The 22,207-nt window shown below is 36.2% G+C and overlaps 1 protein-coding gene across 6 annotated transcripts in view; it reads right to left on the bottom strand.

Annotated features, from left to right (window-relative positions):
• The window catches only part of LOC149490641 (uncharacterized), a 179,363-nt gene that overhangs the window by 62,088 nt on the left and 95,068 nt on the right, over positions 1-22,207 (bottom strand). For all 6 annotated transcript variants that reach the window (XR_016317095.1, XR_016317097.1, XR_016317096.1 and 3 more), the window contains one exon: positions 20,144-20,186. The gene's annotated coding sequence lies outside the window, so the exon portion shown is untranslated. The remainder of the gene's footprint in view (positions 1-20,143; positions 20,187-22,207) is intronic.

The raw sequence follows: 22,207 nt of genomic DNA, 5'->3' as shown, positions 1-22,207 counted from the left end.
TTCATCAGGCCAAAATAGTTTTTGTTAATATATATAGGTACACAAATCATGATAACATGTATTTTGTTGTAGTAAAACAAAAAAAAAGTAATAATTTTTTTTCATAATTCCTAAATAAATAGTCGAAATATTTAATATTGACGAGCAAATATAATCAAGTTTAATTAATATTTAGTTCAAGAAGGTCACGGATATATTCATGAATAATATTGATAAATCTAGCTGAACTTTGGCATTTCAAAATTTGACCACATTTCATTCAGAATTTGAAGATAGTTCAAGTGGTCGGTTCTAGCGGCTCTGATTAGAATATTTCATCAAGTTTGTTAACTGGGCGCACTTTCACATTTTAACCATAATCACATCATAATTTCCTTAACAGAATTAAAATTATTATGTTATAAATTATAATTGTTGTATAGCTCCGTTAGAAACGCTTCCTTATAAATAGGTATTGAGTTTATTTCAGAAATGTTTTTATGTAATTTTTGAGGCTTTTGTGTGAAATACACGGGTATCACAGCGGTTGACAATAGAATCGATTTACTGAATAGTGTGTTGAACTCTTCGTTACTCGACATTCTAACAGCTTCTCCTTGTGCATTTTCAAAATAAAATCAAGCCAATTACGTGACTTGTTTGTGCGACAAATTCAACCGATTTTATCTCTGGAAAAATACGAGATTAATGTGCACTTTGCGTAATAATATAAGAGCCCACGACGGCCAGACTTTCCTTTCTTTCGGAAAGTTGAAAGTTTCTCTGTATATGTCTCCGATACAGATAAGAACGACTAGCGATTATCAAGTCTGGGTTGTGGTTACTTTGGCAGAAAACAGGTAGTAAGGGTGTATAAAATTGTACCTAACTTTCATTATAGTTTAAAAGCTAAATTTTATATATGTTACTTGGGGACCTATAAAAAGACATTACCTTAAGAGCCAGACAGTTTTCATGGTTCTTACATCTAGCCAGACACATTTAAAAAATAACTAACATATCATCAAATTCACATAACTACCTAAAAGCGAAACAAATATGAAATAACCCACTAAAAACATTAGTTAACTATAATTATTAAAAAAATAAAAGTATAATATATAAGTAATAAAGTTACTACTTATCTTTTACTTAGACTTATGTTGATGGAATTTCACGTATCCCGATGACTTTTTTATTGTGTCATCGAGATACGTGAAATTTCATCAACATAAACCCCCGTAAAAGATAAGTAATAACTTTATTACTTATATATTATACTTTTATTTTTTTAATAATTATGGTTAACTAATGTTTTAGTGGGTTATTTCATATTTGTTACGCTTTTAGGTAGTTATGTGAATTTGATGATATGTTAGTTATTTTTTAAATGTGTCTGGCTAGATGTAAGAACCATGAAAACTGTCTGGCTCTTAAGGTAATGTCTTTTTATAGGTCCCCAAGTAACATATATAAAATTTAGCTTTTAAACTATAATGAAAGTTAGGTACAATTTTATACACCCTTACTACCTGTTTTCTGCCAAAGTAACCACAACCCAGACTTGATAATCGCTAGTCGTTCTTATCTGTATCGGAGACATATACAGAGAAACTTTCAACTTTCCGAAAGAAAGGAAAGTCTGGCCGTCGTGGGCTCTTGATCTATAAGTAATGCTTTTGATTTTCATTTAAGTCTAAAATGGATTACAGATATTAATGTATTTTCGTGACATTAGATGTCAAGTTTTGGCGCGATTGACATGTCTAGGCAATTTAGATGAATTAAATATTGAAGGTTAATTTACACTGATTTACACATTCCAAGACTGTTTAAATGATAAAGACATAACAGAATTCTCTAGGACATAACTCTCATAGACCAAAAGCGTACTGTGGGACGCGTGCGATGCGGTTCGACTCAGTCGCCGCAACTCGTAAATAAGGGCGTCTCATTGCGGACCATTATTAATGAATCTGCTATACCTCCGCGCAGCCCTGCCACCCCGCGCCCGCCTGAAAACTAAATAACAGGTGCGTGTAACCCCGTTCGTAGAATCTATTTTCGATGTCTTATAACTGTTCAGAATTCTCTTTGCCACCGTTCCAAACGTTCATACCATATGCTAGATATTGAGATTTGTTTGGGCGTCATCTGCTCGACATCGTCGTCTCTAAATAAGCGCGGTCCCGTGTTGGCTTTGTGAACTTTCATTAGCCGTCTGGGAACATTTACTTACTGTATCATGTTGCTGAAACTGCGCGCGTAATTTGCACCGATTGATATCATTTATCGCAAGTGAAATGGACTTTTAAATAACTTATTAAATCTCTGAATTTTCCGTAACGTCAAGATATAACAACGTATCTTCTCATAATCTGATAGACAGCTTTGCTATGTGTGCATCAGTTTACATTGGCATTACTACAAAATTGAATAGAGTGGTCATAGAATCAAGAATGACATAAATTGTTACGCTGGCTTAGCAAGTTGCGTTCTATTATGAACGTCATTCTCGGAACACAGCTTTTCATATCAAGAGCAGGCCGCAGCGGAGAACATAAAGATGGCGCCTCCGCTACCTACATTAATGCACTTGCTTTATGAATGACGTAATCGTAATATTGTTCCGAGGCTAGATATACCTTTGTAATTTTGTACAATAAAAAGCACAAAAAAACAATAAGCCAGATAGGTAGGTACTTTAAATCTGAAAGAGGATTATCTAAGCAGATTATAAGTCTATGTTATACAACATAGCCGGTAAGTAGTCGAACATTATTTTGTGCAATAAATTTCCTTCTTGTCAGTTTTTATGTTAATTGACGCTACCTATTCATAAAATAAATTAGGTATGTTTAATTATTATCAATGTAAGTAAAAATCAAAGAATATTTCTTGTATTAATTCCTCATCCGATTAATATTATTCTGTAGATGTTACAATCACAACATTCCATAAAAATAAGATGTCTTTGTCTTCATCTTGCAGTTTTAAAAGGTATTGTTAAAACTAGGTCAAATTATCTCTACTCCAAAAATAGATTCTATAGACATATACCAACCATCAATTAAACATTTTATTCTTAAGATAACAATACGAGGTCAAAGATCAGTACGTTTACTGAATTGTATCTTACGGCTAATGAAGCAGAATGCCTGAATCATAAAGAGAGTGACGCAATCGAAGGAAGTCTTTACTTTTGTGGACGGAGCCCACGCTTCTTTATAAGGATGACCAAATTGATGTAATATATTAACGATTATTAAGGTTTATATTGAATGGTTGCGCAACAAACGTTGCCTAACTATGTGTATTAAAAAGGCGTCGATCATCGGAAACAAATGTTCAAGGTTCTCGCGTTCAAAATGAACACATTGTTGCTTTAAATAAATTGAATATAAATATTGGTGAATACATTTTAATCTTGGGATTATACAAAAGGTACTTTGTATACTTACACATGAATGCACGGCCTTTAAAATTAATATAATAAAAAAATGTTACACAACAATGATTAAGCTATTTCACAGATCTAAGAAAAGCGATAAATTAATATGTATTGAGATATGGATATTCAATTTAATCATGCGCATGTAGACACGTCACGGTGTTACGTGTGTTATGGTCGGCGTTCTTGCTAATTGGTGGTTGGTGCGATGGTGTCGATGACGTCACGCGACTAATTCGATTACACCGGGCAAGGCCACGGCTGTTAACATCCAGCGCGCTTCGGCGATGCCTCATCTCGATTTTATTTTGTGATTGCACGTATTTTTAGATAGACGTAAGTAATTGGGTTAAATTCGCAAACCTTTACGCAGACAAGGTATGCACATGGGTCTTAAGTGAACCACTACAAACAAAATTGTTCCATAACTTTTTTGCTAATAAACAAAAACAATGGAACTATTACGAGTATAAAATGAAATAAGTTTATTAAAAGCCAGTAGCAACTGTAACGCAAAAGGACTGTTCTCAATAAATTTGTCATTTAACTTAGCGGCCAGTGCAGTGGTTTAAAACAATGAAGAGCAAGTTACGGCTGGAGCACAACTAACCTCTTCCTGTTTCCAATGAATATTCATTAGCGTAACCGACTAGATCTGATAAAAATATTACTTTCATAATGCAGGATGAATTTCTTAAGCTGTTCCACTATTTAGTTTGAGCATTAAACTTTCGCGATTAGTAGTCAGTGTTGTTGGTAGTTTTAGTATTTAAACCCAATTTGTAGAGTGTCTTACAAATGCGAATATTAAACCTTACAACTGCATAATATAATACAGATATTTCCACTTATTTTGGTTAAGCGCACTGCAGCATACACAAAGCTTTTGATCAAATAAGAAGAGGATAAACATCAAGCGCGTTTCAAAAACGCCGTGAAGAATTTCGACTGAGTGACATAATTATATTATAAATCCGTTACAATTTCTCACATTTCCCGAGTTCATCCCGCGTTCAGGTAAATCATTTGAATTATAAAGTGAGATGTCAGTGCATACAGAGTGCATAAGATACCACGGTTATGTAAATGAGCATTGTGGAAACTATGATCTAAGGGTGAGTTTACACCTGCCGGATTTAAGAGTCTAGGGTCAAATGTACACTCATAGTAAGGGCGTTAAACCGGTACAGAGTGCAGAGTTCAACAAAATATTAGAAAATACTATAAATACTCGGCGTGGCACTTAATCTTGTTATTGTATTGTAACTAAAGATTTCTGGATCTTAAACTATTTTAATTTAGATTTTTAAGGTAAACAACTTTTTATTTTTTTGACTTATCTAAATAAAATAAAAAAGCAATGTTCCGTTCAATAACCACACCTGCATTATTTTAATTTTGCACGTGTTGTACACGTTAACGTGACACTTATTGCAATTTAACACAACAAGAACAAAATAATAAAACAGCAGTTGAATAAGTTAAACTTTTACAACGCCGCGACCGTTACATTAACTACGGGTCGGTTTTGTTCCCAAACACGAAACTAATTTATTCCTTCTTCGGCATACCATTCTAATACACTAAATAATCGAAGAGCAAATTATATATGCGTATTAACGGTCAAGCCATAGTTCAAAGATTAGGGCAACGGGCAACCCTTTGCTAGGATCATTTGAGAGGTGAAGTTTCAAATTAAATCGGTTCGCCCCGCGGGTTCGTTGCACGCTTACATTCGATATTAAATAAAGCTCTTTTATATCGCCGCTGAAATAACAACCGTTCGTTTCATAGAGCCACAAAGGAAATTAAAACACTTGAAGTGGGGCAATTGCTAGTTAATGATGTGGCATTAGCGATAGGTTTTTCGCTCCCGGGATAGCGTTGGGCGTGCGAACTCTCATCGGCCATCGAGTATCGGCAGTCGTCACAAGCCAGCGGCGGCGAGCCGGCGAGGCGGCCGGCGCGGCGCGACGCAGGGAGCGTCGCGTGTGGCGCCACTAATGGATATTGATGACGATAGCGCTACTAATTATTACACCACCGCCGCTACCGCCTTTCTGAGTCCTAAAATCTGTACTTATCCACGTGGCTGTGACCTACCGATAAGCGGCGTGTAACCGTCGCTCATCAATCTCGCGTATCTTGTCACGCCACGCAAAGTGATTCCGACTCTTCGCCGTGTCGGGGTGGAATCGCTCTCGATAGTCTACTCGATTGAGGAAATGACTTTGGTGCGCTGCCAAACAACGTTACAATCGAATTATTAGAAGTCGGTCCGGCCGGGTTGTATCAATCACCGTGGGTGGGCCGCGCGACATTGGACTTCAATTAGGCGGGTGGCGCGTGTGATTGCTAACTCTACACTCCAAAGGATTACTTGACCCACTTATTAGGCTCGTCGAATGCGTCCTCGTTTACAGGAAGCGAAGTGACGGAGTAATTTAATATTAACTCATGGGTTTAGTGTTGCAAAATGAAGTTATTTGTGCGATAAATTGCAAAATGCACGAGACCGTTACACATTAAATTTAAAGTACAATTTATTTGTAGCGTATGGCAATTACAATCTCATTATTTTACCCTTTTTATTTATCTTCGCGTTCCATTTTATATAGAAGGAAGTGGCTTTCTGTGCGATAATTCGATGCACAATTTTATATGTTATTGTCTTTAAATGTTAACAGCTTAAAGATATTAATGAACAAATAATGTAGGTAATATTATGAAAACAGACTCAGACCTATAATTTATCACAAAATTATAAGCTATAAATAAAAGCAGCAAGCGTGACGGGAAGAACGATAACTGTAACGTTTGCTAATTCAGGCCCGTAGCACACCTCCGCTGCAGAACTGTAACAGCGGAACCGCAGTAGTTTCGCTCTGTCTTGTCCCGTGTACGAGAAGCGGAACAGTAGCGAAACTGCCTGTTCTAACACATACATCTAACTATTTTTTATCTCTTTCTTCGCGCGGTTTCGCCGATCTCTTCTAACGCCAGCCACACTACCGCGCTCACGCCGCTATTTGTTTGCGGTGCCGCATTGTTTTCGCGCGTGTTTGTCAAAACCGACAAAAATAAAACGCGGAACTACATTGTTTTTGTAAAAGAGTATGTAAATCATCAAAACACTGAGGGGTCATTCTAAAAATACATATGTATATGTATAGAAACGATCTTCATGGGACTCGAGTTCTTTACATAGTAGGTTTTCTCCTAATTTCTTTCTTTTTTTATTAATCTCATGCACCCAAATTCTACGAGTTTTATGTTTTTTCAAAGTTAAAGTCCACAATAATATTTCTTCTTCCTCTGACTCCGATAACGACGACATTTCGCTTCGATCGTTGCTTCTTGACTGACTCGCATGAGGTTTCGCCGATGCCGGTTCCACTAATCAAACTACACTTGATCACAGCGGAATTCATCTAGCGGTTCCGCGGTCATGGTATCGCAGCGGAGGTGTGCTACGGGCGTAAAAGTAATAATTAAGCAGATTACAAGAATACAATATCCATTCTATTCGTTGTTCGTGAGGTATTTGCAAATTTCTAAAACAATCCTAAATTATTATTAGTATTAATCAATTTAGTATTACAATATTGTACGTATATTGTTTTTCTACATTGATTAATAATAACATAATAAGGTAACTTTAATTCTATTCCAGCAATTTATAACACTGCCCCGGCTTCGCTCAGTTGACCCGAGATAAAAAAAACAGCATAAGTTACACTTTAAGTTACTCTTAATGTAGCTTATTAATGATAAAAGATTTTTAAAATCGTTATTGTTAGCAGTTTTTATTCGTTTCATACAAAAATACAAAAATTTCCACTTTTAATATTAGTGTAGATATACAGCTAAAGGAAAAGTTTATAAGAATTATTTTAAGACTCTAATCTTGTTTTTTATGCTGAGCGCTCGATCAGAGATTTAAATTTAAATGTATAAATAAACATGAATGGATTCTTTATATAATATGTCAGATATATTTGCATACACAAGGATAACCAAATGTCTAATATTAATTGTACCGACCGATTTCCCACAATCGACTTCGTGGCGCATACGCTGATGCCTGATACCTAGCAAGTTATAATCCGCGCAGCATTGCCAATTATTGCCGGTAAATAGCACAGGCCACTTCACCATCAGTATCGAGTGTATCAATCTGAACTAACCTCCAAACAGGTTTAGTATTACTCGACACCGGCGAGGTGGTTGGAACGTCTACAGCGCGCTTGACCACAAATAGGTCGCGTATTGAATAACACTGCAGACCCGACCTGTGCACGTTTCTAAATATGTACAAAACGTATTGTATCGGCTGTTTATATTTCGCAACTCGTATGTGAATTGCACTTTGCGACACACGTTTAGATATTGACAGTCGCCCACGTACTGTGTAAGTGGTTTTCGATTCGGCACACAACACGAGACGAAGGCTGCCTTTTATTAATTCATTACATATGGAAATGTACGAAATAACGTTCAAGATTTTATGCAATTAATTCAGTTAAAATAGACATACTTTTTAATATAAATTCTTCGCTGTGAATTATAAATGTTTTTGTATATCGACCGGTGAATCAGAGTGCAAGAACCCCAAATCTGTTTGTCCTTTCACCTAAAATACGCGTTATTATAGCAAGCGATGGCGCCAAGTCAAAAACTAAAATTATGGTTCAAAAATACCACGAAAGATTCTTTGCATTCATAAACTTTTATATCGTCTTATAAAAAATAATTGCTGCTAAGTTACTGTGAAATAAATCTCCTAAGGCAGTGTGTACCAATTAAAGCATTAAAACCTTGTTAGTTAATGAACAAAGTTAGTATAAGCTGTACCATAAGCACACGCGAAGCATAAAACTTTTCCAGTCAGATGATACTTACCTATAAGACTTCTATTGTAGCTAAGCAGCAAACATGCATTGAACACCGTTAAGGAAAGTAGATTTTTGCTATAGAATTAAACGTTCCGATACTGTATTTTGTAAATCTCAAAAGTTAATGATGAGCTTAAAAATTTGAGATAAGATGAACTCTCATAATTTATTAATTGGTTAATTAATGCTTGCTAACGATAAATAATTAATAACGAGAGAGAAGGGCAATATTTCGTACTAATTTTGAATTTTACAGTAGGCATGTTTTAAAATAATTGATAATTAAAAAACAGAAAATTGTATCACGCCGATTCTACGGAAAAATATAAAATGTGTGAAAAATATAATATACATATTTCAAGGGTGTATACTTTGAATGTTACATTAAAAATAAGGAATATGTAATATTAAACATAAAATACATTGAAATTATTTCACGTACCTACACGATAATAATTATAATTAGTCCATAAGGAAATAACAATGCAAGAATACGTGATACCAAAACTCATACTGCAATTAATAGAAACATTCTGAGACAAACGTATTCATAAACATTTTATAATATCTACACTAGATATTTAAAATTGTCTCTTTTCGACGCATGGATAAATACATACTACACGACTACTCACACTACTTTTATAGATAGTCATATATTAATTACAATTTCATATTCATTGGAGTAGCTCGACAAATGAATATTTAATTGCAACTTGGCTATACGTTGTTATGAAACTTAGATAATAATAGGAATGCTAAACGGTATGAAACCTACGACATGGCGCCGTCCTTATTGAATGTCCAGAGCAAATATTGAATTTCATTTATACTGAAACGAGTTTATGGCATTTTATTCAATATCTCCACTCGTCCAATTTGCACATACATTATATATCCAATTATAGGTTGTCTACGTTATATTGTATAAAATATCGATATCGAAAAATGGCAGATTTCAAGAAACTGTTAGAGATATATGTACAATGAAAACAAGGTTGCAGCACACAGCATGTTAATCACTTACAGATCCGTACAAAAAATCGAGCAGTGAAACCAATATAGAAATGAGTTCGGCTCATATCTGCATAGATGACAATGGGCTTTACTTTTACCGTAACAAAACAGATTTTAGTTTACGAGGCGAGAGATTAATTACGATAGGTTTCTTCCATGAAGATTAAATTGAACAATATTAATTTTTATCTTTTAGATGAGAATAACAAACATCAATATGGACTGAATTATCATTGATGTGAGTAGTTTAAATTGTATCTCGATTGCCCTTTAACACAATTATAACAATTTCATATTAATTGACGTTCAATCACTGAAAGCCTCTCGTCACTCATTTGCACAAACTCGTTTGAATACATGAAAGTTTTCATGTTAATTGATAGATCTTGACATACAACCGGTGTTGAAATTTTATATGGATTACATTGCACAAATTCGTTCATTAAAATGAGATCGTTTCGGAGTCATTTAACTATGATTGTCACCTTTGGAGTGCCACATAGTTCAAAGGTACAAAGTAGCTCAGAAGTCGCGAAGAACTATCTTGATTAAAATTTAATGCAAGCTAAGAATAGAGCAGTTTTAATCAGTTGAGAACACGACTTCAGTTCAAGAGTACTGTCTTAACAGTTCTTTTTTAATTGCCTCTCGGCGGGGCCGGGCCGTGTAATGCGCAATTTAATGATCCTTCAAAATGTAAAACGCATTACTGCACCAACTTTATTTTATCGTTGGCTTAAGATGGAATCGCACTCAACGAGGTGACGTGGACCGCGTTATGTTCTTATGACCTTCAGATTTCTAGAAATTGCGCCTTTGCGGTTTGCTATTTATTTATAGTGTCCTGTAAGCTTCAAACCACAGTATTACAATATTTGCTTCAAACACTTAGGTTTACACATTATTATAATTAATTTATTATTTAATAAAAATATTTTTACCTATCATTTAAATATTCTCCTCTCTGGCTGCTGCCCATCCCTTCTTGACCTTATCATTGTCTCCTCCCCTCTTTCCGTATCCAAGCATGGGCAGTGTTCTGCCGATGCTTTTTCCTATCACGACCTGATCTACTTATCCTACAAACTCCGCCCACCTAAGTTCAAACCTTCCTCTATCCTGCTGCGTAATTTTGCCGGTATGGATTACGATCAACTTCGACTGGATGCTTCTGAGTGTGATTGGCAGGCAGTCTATGATGCAGACACCATGGACTTAAAAGTGAGCGTATTTAACGATGTCATGCTTGCTTTATATGATAAACACGCACCATTAAGACCTGTGAAGAAAAAGCACACACCTGCACCCTGGCTTTCTCCAGAACTTAAATCGCTCCTAAATAAAAAACATCGTGCCAAGTCTAAATTGAAAACTGCTAAAACTGCTGAGGTACAGGTCAAATATAAAAATATCCGTAATCGTTGCAACGTATTGTGTAGGGATGCACAAAGACGCCATATCCATAAGTCGGTCGAGAACGGCGACCCTGTTAAAATTTGGAAATTTTTAAAATCTCTAGGAGTTGGTAAAGCCTCCCACACCTTTTCTTCTTGTAACATTAATATCGATAATTTAAATTCACACTTTGCTTCTTCGTCTATTCTTAATCATAATGTACAACTTGCCTCTACTGTTAAAAATCTTTCTACCATTTCTACTCCTGATTTTCCCCCGTTTATTTTCAAGAAAAGTTCTGTAGATGAAGTTAAGAAGACAATCCTGTCCATATCATCGAATGCCATTGGTACTGACCATATCAGTCGTAATATGATCATCCCTATCCTTGATATCATTATTCCCGTCATAACACATATCCTTAATTTTTCAGTCACCTCCGGTTCTTTTCCTAGTTCCTGGAAGGACGCTCATGTCATTCCCATGCCCAAAAAATCTAATCCTTTGAGTTTACCTGATTTTCGTCCTATCTCCATCTTACCATTCCTTTCTAAAGTACTCGAGCGTCTTATCCACTCCCAGCTTACCAGTTTCCTTAACACTAATAACATCCTTAGTCCTTATCAGTCAGGCTTTCGTCCCGGTCATAGTACGACGACAGCCCTGGTTAAAGTTACCGATGACATTCGTCATGGTATGGACAACAAGCAACTTACTGTTCTAACTCTCTTAGATTTTAGCAATGCTTTTAACACGGTAAATCACAATATCCTTCTGAGTTTGCTACGACTTCTTAACTTTTCATCTACAGTTCTTAACTGGTTTCAAAGTTACCTGGGCGACCGGCGGCAGCGTATCCTGATGGATGACAAACATTCATCTTGGTGTGCAGTACCCGCCGGTGTGCCACAGGGTGGCGTCTTGTCACCTCTCCTATTTGCCATATTTATTAACAATCTCACATCTCAATTAACTTCTCCCTACCATATGTTTGCCGACGATTTACAGATCTACACGCAATCAACCCCTGATAACCTACCTAACGCAGTTCATTCCATCAACAACGAACTAACCAACATAGTAACATGGTGTGATCAATTTGGCCTAAAAATCAATCCGTCGAAAAGTCAGGTCATCGTTATCGGTAGTCCTTACCAAATATCGGAGGTTGATTGGGGTATACTGCCTTCTGTACAGATTCGGGGAGAAATCATACCTTATAGCGAGCACGTCAAAAATTTAGGTGTCTACCTGGATCAGACACTATCTTGGTCGCATCACATTCAGGAACTGAGTCGGAAATTTTATGCTGCTTCCAGTTCATTGCGGCGTCTTCGTAATTTCTTACCCATATCGACCAAAGTTATGCTAGCACAATCCCTTCTCCTTCCTATTATTGACTACGCTGATGCTTGCTTTCCTGATTTATCAGTCGAGCAGATAGAAAAACTTGAGCGCCTCCAGAACTATGGTATCCGGTTTGTATTTGGTCTTCGCAAATACGACCATGTCTCTTCCTTCCGCAAGAAGCTCAAGTGGCTCCCAGTCCGCTTTCGCCGGATTGTGCATTACTTGCAGTTACTTTATCGTGTCCTTTTTGACCCTAAGACTCCTTCATACCTTAAAAATAAATTTGACTTCCTGCACTGTGAAAGCTATTCCCTTCGTTCAGTGGATAGGCTCGTCCTGTGCACACCTTTCCATCGCACGCGCTTTTATGGTGACTCTTTTATTATTACGGCCATTAATCTATGGAATTCCTTACCTATACCCATAAGGCAAGCTCAAAGTCTATCTAAATTTAAGAGCCTCATACGTGACCACTTTTTAAATCTTGCGTTTGAATCGATATAGTATTTTGTATTTGTAGTATTTTTTATAGTATATTATGTTTATATTTTTATGATGTATTTATATATTATTATATATCTATTTTTTTTATAGCATTATATTATTATATGTATTCTATATCTTTTGGTATGGTATATTATATCTTATTTTAGTGTGTATATTATGACTGTATTTTTAGTAATATCTATTTATGTTTACTTTTTACCTACCTCCGCTGTAGTAATATTGTTTTTCACACAATCTGTTGGTTGCCTGGAAGAGATTACTTGTTAGTAATAAGGCCGCCCTCTGTGCTGTTTGTACTAGTTTAAGTTCTATTGTACCCACTTTTGTTATGTTGGCAGCACAATAAAGTGTTTAAAATAAATAAATAAAATATTCAAACGTCATTGCTTTTTGGCAATATTTAAATTTGTCTATCAAAAATGTTTGCGATAAATGATCACATTCATACAAAAAATCACGACATTCAAATTGAGAGCTCAGATCGTTTCATATAGCTTGACCCGTAATTAAAAGAATGTCAAATATATTAGGTTATTATTGGAGCGTGTTAAGAAAAACACAATTTGATATTACGCATGCACCCTCGGGGCGCTGTTGCTGGCACCTAATTAGAATATAAATATCAACCGGCGTCGTTCCTTAACTGACCGGACCATTGTAATCCAAACCGTCGTCGAATTATTAAAGCAAAGGAAACAATGCCCATCCTATACTACTTCTACATCTAGATATCGATTTGCTTCTTGAGGAAAACTTTTCAAATTTTCTCAAGGATACGAACTCCGAACCGCTTGCAATATAAAATTATTGTGTTATTGAAATTATTTATAAAAAAATAAAATGTTGCAAATTTTAAAGAAGCTTTGCAAGATTTGCGCGGCAGCAACGAGGCATTATCACTAAAGACCTCGTAAAGGTTAATGTGTCTCTAAATAGCATCTGATTTCCTTGAACAAAAACAAAAGTTGAAAAACCTGTTCCAAAACTAAACGTTGTAATAGAGTATTTTTTTACGGATAAACATTGCACGGCAAGGAAGAGTTGCAAGCGGCGCGCCAGGACCGGAGGGCGACGCTCGTGCCATATGGACGGATACATGCAACAATGAGCTCATACAACCGGTCGCAAGACCGTTACAGATGAGCCGCCGGCCGCCGTGAATATGCATGAGCTCCGACTTGACCTCGCGTTATTAGACCGCGGGCGCGAGCGTGGGACCACATTTGACATTTATGCGACACGCGACCCAACCGATGGCCTTGTGAAAATAGACACAGGATATAATATTAATGGGGTAATTTTTGCAAGTTTCCAAACAGATTCCGCAGCAGCGACGAGTAAGGATGCCATCAATCAGTCGGGAGACGCGGGTCAGAGCTTTGCTCGTGGCCCGACCACCTGTCGCGCCTGTAAGCTCGTAGCAATTGCTAATCAGTCACTAAGTCACGCCAAATCTCGGCTTGACAAGGGGATCGCGCTACGCAGCTAATGGTATTTTGACGAACAAGCGTGCGAGGTGTAGGTAAACTTTTATGTCATCGTAGCTGCTAGCAAGTATTGCTCAGGTGTATATCACATTTTAAACAAGACAACATGAAATTATTTGCACACATATTAGATTTTTGAATAAGCGGTAAATTTTATGGGCATAAAATGAGAATTTGTTCAGTGATTAACAAGAATGTACGGTGCCCTTTCTATCATGTAATGAAAGTACTATTAAGGACTATCGCCATCGAACAAAAGAATTATTGCTCATCGACCGAGCGGGGAATTCTCGCGTAAAATGGCAGACATTTATGAAATAGCGGTAGCTTGTCATTCGGAGCAGTATCGGGGTCCAACGGGCAGCGAGGCGCGGTGATCGCTGTAAATTTCATCGCAATAGTGAATGTACACGCGAAACTAAAAATAAACACGAAAGCCACAACGGGCGTAGCCAAGCGATACACGGATAACTGCTCCGGCCTGTTCGGCGCTCGCCGCATCGAATCCAGCGCCACTCGGAGCCGTGACATGCCAATGTGTCAGATATGCACACTTAATTAGTTACATTCACTGTCTCTTGGGAGCATGTGATCACGTTTCATTTGAATTATTAAAAAGGACTCATATATTCACGATTAATAATTAATGTTTAATACTTTACATGTGCATAAATCGTCTTTTGACATTAAAATAATAAGCAACGTTTCAACTATACTAGGCAAGTGAAGTAGACGCAATCAAAGTTAAAGTTAACACCCTGAAATCCGAATTTTACCTCTGTAGAGCGATAAGCAGTGTTAACGCTCTTTAACCATCGCGACGTGGAAAGTGGGAAAAAAATGTGTCGAGTAGAAACAAGCTGGATTGAAGCGTGGAACAGAGCAATAACATTGGTGTGCTTCATCTCTAGCAGATCACGTCCCAAGAACAAAAGAACGCGGCGAGCCGACAGCGGCAAACGAGCTAAAAAAACTTACATTCAAATGGAGCTTTTCTGCTTAACAAACTCTGCGCTATGTAAAATGTTTTTAAACTGGATCATTGTCTATTCTTATGTGCCGTGCTCATTATTAACTTTATCAACATTTTGGTATGTTTATAGGTCAATTATTAAAATAATTATTATTATAATAAGTTAAGCAAACTCGAGACATGTTAACTTTTTTTTTTATAAATAACGCCTCACCTTTCCTGTATCATAAAAATTATACATTAAAATATATTAGGGAAATAATAATATTTTTTTAATGACATCCTCAATATTAAAATGGGTGTTTTGGCTGCGATGTAAGTGGTTTGATACGACTTATGCATTGATAATAGACATGTTTGATACATTTTCATCAAATGAATAAAAGAATACTACTTAATCATCGCTTCCAATGTTAAGTCCTATAAAAACATGTGATTTACCTCTTATTTAATCATTCCAGACATTCAAAATAACAGTTCTCGTCGAAGAATTGTAATATAAACAATAGAACTATTGAATATTTAAGTAGTCCTCCAATTTGGTACGTGTGGCGCTAATGTATGCAGCATTAAGAAGACATTAGACATGGAACACGTCGAATGATGCATTATTAAACGATTTATCACTACCGTTGCATCTCTTCGCGAAAGAAAGGGTAGAGTAAACTCAGAACCGTCACAATCCCTTACATGAAATATTAAACGTTTTATTGAACTGGATTTGTTAGTGTTTTTTTTTTTAAATGGCACGATATTTTATTATGTATTTGTATTTATGCAAAGTTTTCGCGCTCAATACAATGCTATGATTGATTGATCTTTGGTGATCTGATAGTTACCTGAAATTTGATATGATGAATCGATAAACTTTTACAATTTTAAGTTAGGTACACAATGCTATCTCTTACAGAATCATTTTAACGTGACGATAGATGTAAATATGTGTATTTTATAATATTTCATTCAATTTTATAGCAAGTACCAACATAAAAATGAACACACGCGAAAGTTCTGTTCATTATGTCCAATAACAACATCGGAGACAAACCTAAAATGACAGTGTTATATCGAGGGCCACAGTAAAGTGCGGCTGCCAAGCGCCCGCAGCGGAAAATTTGGCGGAAACTGATCGACACCGCAGCCGAAAACTATGCATTTAAGTCACATCAATCGATACGCGGTCGGACGCACACGTGTGCAAGTTGTTTATGAACCGCAAAAGCCGCGAAGTTTTGCACAACTGCCAAATGTGAGACTTTACTTCACATAAAGTGGCTTTTAGGACTTCCCATGAGAGGTGTTAAGGTTAGGTTAGCGGACGTATGGGGATTAAACTCGCACTATATCATTATTGTTATACTCCGCTCACGTCAATTTCAGTGGCTGGCTAATGAGCAGTGTTTAATGCTCAAGCTCGATAGCATTAAAATGATATGCGAGCAATCGCTTTTATAAGGAAAAGCGATATGATGTATAAAAAAAAACGTTAGTCGTGTAAAACTTCAGGAACATATTTCCGCAGGTACCTATTGGAATAAGTTTGTAATAGCTTGTAGGAATTTACCATTCCGGAAATATGAATAACGATATGCTGCTACTTTCTATACAAGCGTAGCAAATAAATATTCCCGCTATATATGTATTTGCAGACGTCTAATCGGATAATTGGCATGAAACGAATGTATCACATAGCGATTTTCGGCGCGGTGGCTGATGAAAGAGAACATGACGTTGCTCGGATCTAAGAAGGGGATGTGGTAAGGTCGCGTTACGCCGTTTGAAAGTGATATGCGAGGCGCCAGGAGAGCAACAAATTAAGTCCCCGTGGGGAAGGCCCGCCCACGCCTGCACGCGTTGAGAACCCACCCGCGATAACGTCTCGCTGAAGGGAGAACTTGAATATTTCCAAGGAATTACATAATCAAATTCGCCATATAAAAGTTCTCGAACGTGCCTTAAGTATTTTCTGAACTCTCTTAAAGGTTTCGTCATAATTGTTAAATTTATTACCCAATATTGTAAGCCTATGGCAACATAATTTATGTATTATATTGGCAGAAGCGCCCAATGACCATATTAGGGAGGAATAGCGGTTTCAACAAGAAGCGAGGCATTAAGGCGGTATATTTGAATAATAACGAAATAAAAAAAAACGTTCACCCTCGATGTACCTATACCTATACCTCATAAACATTAGAAATTAATGGTTTATGTGTACATACAATAAAATAAATAATAACGATACAAATTAATGGCAATATAAAAAAGAAAGAAAATCTGCCAATAGGATCGCTTAAGCGTACAACTATAAAATTAAATGGTTAGAAGGCGTTTTTACAAGTTTATCGAGCGTTCTATACAGGGCAGACGGCTAAGCCGGGCTAATGGGCTAGCAGGCGCCAAACACGCTGCCTGTCTGTCTAGGCGGTTAGTAACAGAGGCCGAGAAATTCCTACAGGCCTGCATTGATCGATTCTATCGAGGCATACGATTTATAGTTAATTTACAATACAATAAGTGGATTAGATCGTGAAATAAAATGGTCGTAATGACTAGTACAAGCGGCCGAGAACAAAGAACTCGCAATAGTTAGAGAGCGGCGCGCTTGGTTGACCGTGGCCTGGGTTTTTATGGCGATTTATCGACTCAAATTAATCGTGTAAGTAGAGAGCCGACGCAGGAAGCTTGCGTGAAACGTGATATAGGACTTTTATTGGTTGAAAGCATTTACATTCATTTAAGTTCCTTACATACATGTCAATTATTCAGAATGGAGCTGGATTTACACATTCAAAACGAGCGCTACAACATTATGAAATCGATCGATAAACAAGCGTGTCACGTATTCAAAATTAAATAACGTGTATCGTTGATTACACATACTTACGAGTATTTTCGTTTAGCAATTTCTTGATTGTATTAAAAGTGCAAATTTAAAAGCTCCAAACTCAACCTACTTATATGTACCTAGTAACTTGAATTATCGTGACTCTTACAATAATAATTAGGTCTGTAGAGCGAACCATTGGTCTACATCGCAACTCCACCTACTAAGCGAAACCACGACGTGCGGGAAATGAGATGGCATTACACAATCCATTCCAATTTTCATGGCATTCCCTATTTCAATGTAATTCTAATCAAGTTTTGACTTCTAATGGTAATAAACTAATGGGAATTAGCTTGTGAATAAAATCTGATAACATGAGCAGAATAGGTGGCGAAACATATTAGCTTGTTCACATTTAGTATGAATTTTTAAACGATGTTACTAGTATACATTTTTCGTAAACAATAAGAAAAAAATCTAAATCCTTTAAGTTGTTGAACATATTCAAATTTTCGCATTTCAAATGTAAAGGAGATATATATTGTAAATACACTAAGGGAATAATCACTAAGGGAAAAAAATAAATATTATAGATTTTACTTTAAGCACACTTTGCATCAGTCAGCAGTTATAGGTATTATAGACCTTGATAACGTAGAGACTGCAGTTCAAGACTTACAATCATCAGATCTATTGCTAGTGATTTTGGCGAGATATTCCAACCTGATATACGTATTTCATTCTGGGAACTTTTGAAATGGACCGATTTCAGGGAACAGCAATGTTCTCGGCGGGAGTGATTCCGACCCGCTTAAACAGGCGCCCGCCCCAAGACTGCATAATACATTGCGGCGAATGCACCACAGTTTGATCCCTTTCTAGACAAGGTAAGTACGACTGGAAACTTCTTATAATGTTACTCCTTTTCAACCGAGAACGTGAACTACTAAGGGGCTTTATGACTTCATCGTAAATTTACAAAGTTCTAAGAATGTCATATCTTACGCGGGAATATCGGCTGCGTTCAATTATTTATTAATGACTAATAGCTTTGAAACTTCATGTACGAACTTCTCTGAAGGAGAAACTGCTCTGAATCAAGGTACAGCGACCTGAATATGCAATACTGTTATTTAACTAGTTGAGTATAGTTTAATATCAATGACTGTTCGCCCACAAATTAGCTACAAGCATTGAATTTTGCGCTATTGGGACCAAGTTGAGTTATGAAGACTAAGTAGGATTTGCCCCAACTAAATAACTTTTTAATCTTTCCTAACCTACGCTTAAATTTCCCTCATTTGCAAGTGAAGACAAGAACGTTAATACATAAAGTGTATCAAACAACAGGATAGACGTGCAACGTTGAAGCAATCTGGCATTTATTTATGCGCATTGGTTCGGTTGTTCCAGACAATGGCTAATGTTTCTTTAGCCCGTTCATCGCTTTGGTAACCTGGCCCGCGCACATAAGGTAACAAAAAGGTACGTAAATGACGACCGGCATTAGCAATTCAGACTCCACGAGCAGACAAAACGACTACTTTCTCTTTCATAAATGTCTGAGCAAGAACAATGTCACTTAAAAATAGCCCTCGTAATGTTGAAAACTAACTTCGATAGTCGGGATATAATGGTGTAATATTTCAAGTAAGAGGACAAAAGATAGCAATCGCGTTGAAACCGAGCCGAATGAGGTTAGACGAACTTCTTTAAATCTTTAGAGACGTCATCTCATGTGAAGGTATTAATAATAAATTGAAGCATCTCAGGCGTGAAGTTGGATTTTGTTTGTTGATTCTTTACAAACCTGAGGAAACGCGGTTTGGTTCAGATTAATCAGTGAGCCGAGTCATCTTGTTTATCGGTCGAATTTAAGACACTTCACCAAAAGCAGCAAAAGTTACGAAAGATATGCGAGGGAGATCTTGGTCTTTTGCCAGGAGAGTAATCATGAAAAATATGACGGGGACACTGTAAAATATTAAAATACGAGATACATTTCCAGCTAGACAAAATATACAAAAGCAGTGTAAATGATGAATACTGTTTTAGAGTAACTATAAGCCAAATGGCGTTTTAAGAGAGGGTGGGCGGAGTGTTCTGGATGAAACAAAACGTGAAATGGATTACTTTATGAGTAATATACCTTTACGAGTTGTAATTCTTTAAGGTTTCTTACATTTTTAGTATCTCGAGTTTATTAGCTATTCTTAACTTAATATTTTACTTAACTAATTGAAAGATTTGAAAACTTACATTTAAGTGAGCTTCTTATATTGTTATGACTCCGGGCAAATATCTGAAACAAAAAAAAACAGCTTATAAATACACTATAGAGTATAGCAAAATCAACAGATGAGGATGGTTTGTTAATATTTAAGTAAAATAATATATTTGATATTGTTATTATTTAACTTCTATGAAAGGAAATTGAATTAGCATTGCGAATTAACTAAGTAGTTGGATTGTCAAATTCACTGAAATGTCTGCTTTGTAGAAAATGCCAACACTAAGCCAACACTTTATCTGAACAATAGTATCCCAACAAATTGTACAAAATATCCTTGAACATTTCATATTATTCAGTCTCTAGAGCTAGCTAATGACACATCTTCTTGTTTGCCTTGGTGCGACCTAAAAATATATTATATTTCTTGGTAGGAACTAATATGGTCCTTACTCTTTGATGAATCCATTAATTATTATTCATTAGATTGAAATTACTCATTTAAGAATATTATGCCAAAAATATAAAATAAATAATTATGCACTTTGAGCTGATTAGGTTAATTCCCCAAAATTACATCTGAATATGAGGTGTTTGATACATATAATAATAATCGGTAATTCCACAATATCGGTACCTATCGATCCACAATCCTACTAAAACGATAACGATGATGAATAAATAATAAAAGTTAATAACGTTTGAAACGGCTTTTGTTGATACAATACCTACTAACTATTAAATAGAAATATATATCATACTAGAGAACTTTACTTAAAATGAAGAAAATTATATTTAAGTGATCATTAAGTAAGTGGGGAACATATTTGAACGCGAATATAAAACGAAACCAATTACAAGTTTTCCAATATGGCTGACATATTATAGCAATGTTAAACTTGTAATAGCTGCTTAAATTAACTTAGCGGCATAAATGACCTTTAATTTGAATTAGAAACGGAAAAATTGATCCTATTGTTATAACAAATATGGATAACAAATTCTAAGCAATCACATACAAGTTAAGAATATAATCTAAACCATAAGTAACTTTTGTAGAAGATTAAATTTTATAACTCAAATATTCTATATGAAGTAGAAATTTAACAATTTACTTTTCTACAAAAAATACTTTTTATTAATCACAAAGCTCACGCTGAGCCGTTAAAAGTAGGGAAATTTAAAATCACGCTCAGCATACAGCGAGTTCTCTCTGGAATACAATCTTTGATGAAGCCGAATGTGGAATCCATTGATGCAGTGACTTGTCGAAAAGTTGGCAAGATTAATTAAATTGGCTTTCAGTGAGAAGGGACTGTTTTGTAAATATTTTCATTCAAATTTACAAATTTGTAATGTGAATTTTGTATTTTCTAAGGAAAATGTTGTCTACTAATTTATGTTGAAAATTCCCTTGTCGAGAGTTAAAACAATAAATCTGTACGAGGCCCCCGTAGTGTTTACTGTGCAATCACGTCGCTATTCTAGTTACATAATCCCCTTTGCAGTGCGAAGCGAAAAAGCTACGCTTAAAAACTCTATTACGGGTCGGCATTCGTTTCGCTATCACAATACATATTAACCGAGTAAATGAGAGCAACGTTGCTACTGACATAGTAGGCATATACCAATTATAATACACCTGTAATTATGATGAAAATAATCACGCGTTATAACGATTCAAAACATTTGCTTTGTTATGTTGAATAGTGTCCTTTACTAGAACATCCGCTTTTAATGAGAATTCATTCTTTTATCATTAGGTGGGCAGCTCATCCGCAATCGTTCCTAATATATTTATTGGGTGGTTTTAGGGTTCCGTACCTCAAAAGGAAAAAACGGAACCCTTATAGGATCACTTTGTTGTCCGTCCGTCCGTCTGTCAAGACCCTTTTTCTCAGGAACGCGTGGAGGTATGAAGCTGAAATTTATATCAATTACTCTGGTCTACTGTCCCTTGAAGCTGTGAAAAAAATCAAACTTCTAAGCCAACGCAATCAAAAGATACAGCCGTTTATGCCGCAAATTTTCGACACTTGCAAGGGAATCAAAACCTACAGGGTGCTTCCCGTGAACTCAGAATCTTGAAATTT

The sequence above is a fragment of the Colias philodice genome, chromosome 2 (genome assembly GCF_061535455.1).
Source record: "Colias philodice isolate Cphi_HAF_F1 chromosome 2, ilColPhil1 Martin Lab GWU primary, whole genome shotgun sequence".
Classification (NCBI taxonomy): Eukaryota; Metazoa; Arthropoda; class Insecta; order Lepidoptera; family Pieridae; genus Colias; species Colias philodice.
Note: the sequence above shows the minus strand (reverse complement) of the source record. Positions and strands in the feature narration are given on the sequence as shown.